At 42.7% G+C, this 7717-nt stretch overlaps 1 pseudogene; it reads left to right on the top strand.

The window, feature by feature from the left end:
- Positions 1-512: 512 nt before the first annotated feature.
- LOC131651113 (uncharacterized) lies at positions 513-3862 on the top strand (annotated as a pseudogene).
- The last annotated feature ends 3855 nt before the right edge of the window (positions 3863-7717 follow it).

Raw genomic sequence — 7717 nt, 5'->3', positions numbered from 1 at the left:
TGAAGTTTGTGGAGGATGATGATATCCCTTATCCGGTCCGTGACTTTGTTAGATTCTGTGAAGACATGTTAGAGAGATTCAGAAGAGAGGTGAAGGAGCTTAAAAGGAAAAGAGCATTGGAAGGAGTGTGATTTGCTTTCATTTATTTTCTATATTGTAATCATTATTGTACTGACACACAAAAAAAGAAAAGAGGTGTCATTATTGTATTCTATTTCAAAATGAATGAATGAATGAGAACTTGTAGTTTCACTTTTACTCTCAAGCTTCTTTACTTGCTTTCAAATGCTCCAAAACGACTCTCCAAATTTATACGATTCCCTGAAAATAAAATAATCAAACGCATTCTATATCCTCATCCATTCATACGCATTCACATTCATACATTTATTTCTCTTTTTTTTGAAAATAAAAGTTCATTTCCGCCTTTTACCGTCTCCAGAAGAAGTATTCAAGTCTCCAAGCTGTTTCATCGACACCAGTACTTAACTCGCGCCAACGCCAGACGCAGAATGGAAGACCTTGAGCAAGAAAATCATGAACTTCGCGATGAAGTGACTACTCTCCGCGCAGGGGTAGAAAGATTAACTGCTTTGGTAGAGACTTTGATGGCTGCTCAGAGTACTCAAGCTCAGACTGGGGAACAAACCGCTGCGATGTCGGAAATTCTTACTACTACCATCTCCATGGCTCAAAACACTGGTCATTCATTCCATCAAACGACCAATGGCTTCCCATGGGGCATGTCTCACAACTTCATACCCGAAGGATATCAACACGCTAGTGGAACTATGCAAACTACCGCTACGATGAATGGGGCTCATTTTGTTCCTGGAGCCACTCAAGCCATTCCCACGATGGTCTTTACTCCGCCTATCCCTGGAGTTGCTAAATTTACCCCTGTAATGACTATGACCCCAACTCTAGTACACACTGTGCCACAAACTGAGGAAGCTATTTACCATGCCGACCCAAGTGAAGGAAATGGAGTCCATGGTGATTTCCAAGATCAGTTCCAAGAGATGCGAAAGGAGATCAAGGCACTCAAAGGAAAAAATTCATTTGGAAAGAATGCTTATGATATGTGTCTTGTACCGAACGTACGAATTCCGGCCAAATTCAAGGTGCCTGATTTCGAGAAATATAAAGGGAATTCGTGTCCTCAGAGTCATTTGACTATGTACTGTAGAAAGATGGCTACTCACACTGATGATGACAAATTGTTGATCCATTACTTTCAAGATAGCTTAACTGGTGCCGCTTTAAAATGGTACATGGGATTGGATAGTTCCCATATCAGTTCTTTTGATGACCTTGTAGAAGCGTTTGTCCGACAATACAAGTATAATATTGACATGGCTCCTGATAGAGATCAACTTCGTGCCATGGCACAGAAAGAGAGAGAATCTTTCAAAGAATATGCACAAAGATGGCGTGAAGTTGCCGCCCAAATTTCTCCCCCCATGGAGGAAAAAGAAATGACAAAAGTTTTCTTGAAGACTCTTAGCTCGTTTTATTACGAGAGGATGGTTGCAAGTGCCCCAACAGACTTTACTGAGATGGTGAATATGGGAATGCGACTTGAGGAAGGTGTCCGCGAAGGAAGATTAGCCAAGGAAGGAAGTTCTAGTGGTGTCAAAAAGTTTGGGGGGGGGGGGTTTTCAAGAAGAAGGAACAAGAAGTTAGTGCTGTCTCATACGGAATGCCTGGAAGAAGGAACAGCTATCGGTCACAACATGTCGCAGCTGTGTCCAATTCAGCTCCAATGGCTTTAGCTTACCAACCTCAATTTCCTCAGCAAAATACACAACAACAACCTCAGCAGCAGACTCGTCAACCACATAATAATCAGCAAAATAGAGCGCAGAGAAAGACAGAATTTGATCCGATACCCATGACTTATACTGAGTTGCTTCCTGCCCTCATAAAAAAGAATCTCGTGCAGACTAGGGCTCCTCCGCCTGTCCCAGAAAACATCCCATGGTGGTACAAGGCCGATGACTTTTGTGCTTTTCACCAAGGTGCACCTGGTCACAGTACGGAAAGATGTTACCCATTGAAGTTGGAAGTCCAGAAGTTAGTCAAGAGCGGTATGCTGACCTTCAAAGATGTCAATCCAAATGTTCAAGCTAATCCTTTGCCTCAACATGGGGCAGCTTCTGTGAATATGGTACACGGATGTCCTGGGAGATACCAAGTTTTCGACATTCGCTATATTAGAGGATCATTGGTTAGGATGCATGCTGGTTTATGCAGACTTGCTTATTTTCAACATGACCACGCCGCATGTACGATTTGTTCCAGAAATTCACGTGGATGTCTCGTTGTGAGGAGAGACTTGCAAAGGCTGTTGGATCAAAGGCTCATAACCATTACTTACGATAGAAACGAGGATAATGATGTCAATGTTGTGGCCCCTCATTTCAATATACCCAAGCCTATGGAGATGATCTACGATAGCCAGAATTCCGCTGTTTCTCCCTTGGTAATTTATCCATCTGGTCCGATTCCTTACACTTCAGACAAAGCGATACCTTACAAATACAACGCCACTATGCTTGAAGAAGGAAGGGAAGTTCCAATACCCGATGTGCCTTCTGTTGATAATATTGCTGGTATGAGCAGAGTGACCAGAAGTGGACGCGTGTTCGCACCGTCGTCTCAGAAAAGAGTCGAAATCCCAGTTAGTGAGCAAGTGCCAGTAAGAAATCCAATGGTGGATTATGAACCAAGCTTTGTGGAAGGGCAATCTAGTGGGACAAACGCTGGTACAAGTGATGATGAGATTTTGAAGTTGATCAAGAAGAGCGAGTACAAAGTTGTCGATCAACTATTGCAAACTCCTTCTAAGATTTCTGTGCTTTCCTTGTTGGCGTGCTCCCCAGTGCATAGGGAAGCCTTGATGAAGATTCTGGATCAAGCCTTCGTCGACCATGATGTGACGACTGACCAATTTGGTGAGATTGTGGGAAATATAACTACTTACAACAACCTGAGTTTCAGTGATGAAGATCTTCCTAGAGAAGGCAGAAATCATAACCTAGCGTTGCACATTTCAATGAATTGCAAGTCAGATGCTTTATCTAATGTATTGGTAGACACTGGTTCATCTTTGAACGTTATGCCCAAATCCACTTTATCTAGACTTTCGTATCAAGGTGCTCCAATGAGATATAGCGGGGTTATTGTCAAGGCTTTTGATGGGTCAAGAAAGAGTGTTATTGGAGAAGTGGACCTTCCAATGAAGATCGGCCCGCATACCTTTCAAATCAAATTCCAGGTAATGGACATCCATGCTGCGTATAGCTGCCTATTGGGTCGCCCATGGATCCACGAGGCAGGGGCAGTTACCTCCACACTCCATCAGAAATTGAAGTTCGTAAGCAATGGAAAGTTGGTTACAGTGGATGGAGAGCAGGCATTAGTGGTCAGTCATCTTTCGTCATTTTCCTACATTGACGCTGGTGAAGCCGTTGGAACTCAATTCCAAGCACTTTCTGTGGTTGGCAAGGATGTTGAAAAGAATGGGACATCTATTTCCTCTTTGAAAGATGCACGCCAAGTGGTTCAAGATGGTTCCGCTGTGGGTTGGGGTCAAGTTTTGAGTCCGCCCGATAACAAATTTCGTGGAGGTCTTGGTTTTTCTCCTACATCTGCAAGATATAGTAAGCAAGACACTGTTACCCGCCCGATGCAAGAGATATTTCACAGTGGAGGTTTTGATCACCCTACACCTCCTGAAGTAGATGCTGTTATTGAAAATGATTCTGAAGAGGATTCGTCAAGCTTCGTGGTGCGTGGGGTAGCTTGCCAGAATTGGAGTGTTGTTGATGTCCCGTCAGTGGTTCACATTTCTAAGTAATGCCTTTTGTTGTTGTTTATTTTGAAAACCCTTCCGCTCTGCCCAAGGCGGAAGAATATGCTATGTTAGGGCTTCATTAAAATAACTCCTTTTGCTCTGCCCAAGGCAAAAGAGAATGTGTGTCGGGCTTTGTTTCAAATTTTTGATATCATCAATAAAAATGTTATTTTGTTTCCTATATTTTATTTTTTACTTTTCGCTTTTCTGGAAAATGGTAACCTAAAAAACCTGAAAAAAAAAAGGAAAAAAGAGAGAAAATAATCACTTTCAATATCTGCATAAAATTCTCGCATTCATCAGTTTCTAAAATCAAGCATAAATCATATGTGCAGATTAATCCATGATAAACCCATTGAAAATTATGACCCTATGCCCTCTCCCAACTTTGATTTCCCTGTGTTCGAAGCTGAAGAAGAAGGTATTGAAGAAATTCCTGACGAGATCTCCCGTTTGCTTGAACAAGAACAGAGGACCATTCAACCTCACGAAGAACCAATAGAGGTGATTAATTTGGGTTCTGAAAAAGACAAGAAAGAAGTTAAGATTGGGGCACTGCTCGCTGAAGACGTCAAGAAAGGATTGATAGAGTTGTTGAGAGAGTACGCTGATGTTTTCGCCTGGTCTTATCAAGATATGCCAGGGTTAGACACAGATATTGTGGAACATCACTTGCCGTTGAAACCAGAGTGTCCACCAGTTAAACAGAAATTGAGAAGAACTCACCCGAACATGGCAGTGCTGATCAAAGAGGAAGTTCAAAAGCAGATTGATGCAGGTTTTCTTGTTACATCAGAATACCCTCAATGGTTAGCCAACATAGTACCTGTTCCCAAGAAGGGTGGCAAGGTTCGAATGTGTGTCGATTATCGAGATTTGAACAAAGCCAGCCCTAAAGATGATTTCCCTTTACCCCACATTGATATACTGGTAGATAGTACGGCTAAGTACAATGTTTTCTCCTTTATGGACGGTTTCTCTGGTTACAACCAGATCAAAATGGCACCTGAAGACATGGAAAAGACCGCATTTATTACACCTTGGGGTACGTTCTGCTATAGAGTGATGCCTTTCGGTTTGAAGAACGCTGGTGCTACTTACCAAAGAGCCATGACAACCCTCTTCCACGATATGATGCATAAAGAGATTGAAGTTTATGTTGATGATATGATTGCCAAGTCTAACACCGAAGAAGATCACGTGGTACACTTATTGAAGTTGTTTGAGCGTTTGAGAAAATACAAGCTCCGCTTGAACCCAAACAAATGCACTTTTGGTGTTAGATCTGGAAAGCTGTTGGGTTTCATTGTCAGCCAGAAGGGCATTGAAGTCGACCCGGACAAAGTTAGAGCTATCCGTGACATGCCCGCACCGAGGACTGAGAAACAAGTCAGAGGTTTCCTTGGGCGTTTGAACTACATCTCCAGGTTTATATCTCACATGACTGCCACATGTGGGCCAATCTTCAAGTTGCTTCGGAAAGATCAGAGCATTGTATGGAATGATGATTGCCAGAAAGCTTTTGACAGTATCAAAGAGTATTTACTTGAACCTCCTATCTTGATCCCACCAGTGGAGGGTAGACCCCTAATCATGTACCTAACTGTTTTGGAAGAGTCTATGGGTTGTGTCCTTGGACAACGAGATGATACTGGAAGGAAAGAACACGCCATCTATTATTTAAGCAAGAAGTTTACTGATTGTGAATCCCGCTATACGTTACTTGAGAAGACCTGTTGCGCTTTGGCTTGGGCAGCAAAACGTCTCCGTCAATATATGCTGAATCATACCACTTGGTTGACATCCAAAATGGATCCGATCAAGTATATCTTTGAAAAGCCCGCTTTGACGGGAAGGATTGCTCGCTGGCAGATGTTACTGTCTGAATATGACATAGAGTACCATGCGCAGAAAGCTATCAAGGGAAGCATTTTAGCAGATCACTTGGCTCACCAGCCTATTGAAGATTATCAAACAGTTAAATTTGATTTCCCCGATGAAGATGTCATGTATCTGAGGCTGAAAAATTGTGAAGAGCCAGGCCCTGAGGAGGGACCTGAACCTGTATCCCGGTGGGGTTTGGTATTTGATGGAGCTTCTAATTCTTTTGGCCATGGAGTTGGGGCAGTCATCATTACTCCCCATGGTTCTCACGTTCCATTTACCGCTAGAATTTGTTTTGAGTGCACGAACAATATAGCAGAGTATGAGGCTTGTATCGTGGGTCTTGAGGAAGCTATTGACTTGAGAATTAAAATTCTCGACGTGTATGGAGATTCGTCATTGGTAATCAATCAGATCAAAGGTGAATGGGAAACTCGTCATCCGGGGTTGATCCCATACAGAGACTATGCTAGACGTTTGCTACCGTTCTTCGACAAAGTCACTTTTCATCATATACCTAGAGACGAAAACCAGATGGCAGATGCTCTGGCCACCTTGTCTTCCATGTACAAAGTGAATGCCCATAATGAGGTGCCTCGCATCACAATTAGACGCCTCGATAGGCCTGCCCATGTCTTCACAACGGAAATTGAGATAGATAACAAACCATGGTATCATGATATAAAGTGTTTCCTCAAAAATCATGAATACCCACCTGAGGCATCAAGTAAAGACAAGAAGACTTTAAGGAGATTAGCATTCAACTTTTTCCTCAATGGGGATGTTTTATACAAAAGGAACTATGACATGGTCTTGCTTAGATGCGTGGATAGACACGAGGCAAACATGTTAATGAAAGAAGTTCACGAAGGTTCTTTTGGTACTCATGCCAATGGTCATTCCATGGCTAAGAAGATGCTTCGGGCAGGCTATTATTGGTTGACAATGGAGTCCGATTGTTTTCAGTTTGTGAAGAAGTGCCACAAATGCCAAATTTATGCCGATAAGATACACGTGCCCCCAACTTTGCTCAACATCATTTCTTCCCCATGGCCATTCTCTATGTGGGGAATTGATATGATTGGCATGATTCAACCCAAAGCTTCAAACGGTCATCGTTTTATATTGGTCGCCATTGATTACTTCACCAAGTGGGTTGAAGCGGCCTCATACGCCAATGTGACCAAACAAGTAGTTGTCAAGTTCATCAAAAACCAAATCATCTGCAGATATGGTGTTCCGAATAAGATCATCACCGATAATGGCTCTAACTTGAACAATAATATGATGAGGGAACTCTGTGAAAGCTTCAAGATCGAGCATCACAACTCTTCTCCATACAGACCTAAGATGAATGGTGCTGTCGAAGCTGCTAACAAAAATATTAAGAAGATCTTGCAAAAAATGGTGGTTACATATAGGGATTGGCATGAGATGCTTCCTTTTGCCTTACATGGATACCGTACGTCTGTCCGAACTTCAACAGGGGCAACTCCTTTCTCTTTGGTCTATGGGATGGAAGCAGTACTCCCAGTAGAAGTAGAGATCCCGTCAATGAGAGTCTTGATGGAAGCCAAGTTGACTGAGGCTGAATGGTGTCAAAACAGGTTTGATCAGCTGAATCTAATTGAGGAAAAGAGATTGACAGCCCTATGTCATGGCCAGCTATATCAGAGGAGACTAAAAAAGGCATTTGACAAGAAGGTCAAACCTCGAGAGTTTAGAGAAGGTGATCTTGTACTCAAGAAGGTCTTGTCCTTTCAACCTGACCCTAGGGGCAAGTGGGCGCCAAATTATGAAGGTCCATATGTCGTTAAGAAGGCTTTCTCTGGAGGCGCCATGATCCTAGCAACCATGGATGGTGAGGAGCTCCCACGACCTATGAATGCTGATGCAGTCAAGAAATACTTCGCCTAAAAAAAAAATATAAAAGAACAGCTCGCTAAGTTGAAAACCTGAAAGGGCGACTTAGGC

Source organism: Vicia villosa, linkage group LG2 (genome assembly GCF_029867415.1).
Source record: "Vicia villosa cultivar HV-30 ecotype Madison, WI linkage group LG2, Vvil1.0, whole genome shotgun sequence".
Lineage (NCBI taxonomy): Eukaryota > Viridiplantae > Streptophyta > Magnoliopsida > Fabales > Fabaceae > Vicia > Vicia villosa.
The sequence above is the reverse complement of the archived record's forward strand: the minus strand, read 5'-3'. Positions and strand labels throughout refer to the sequence as shown.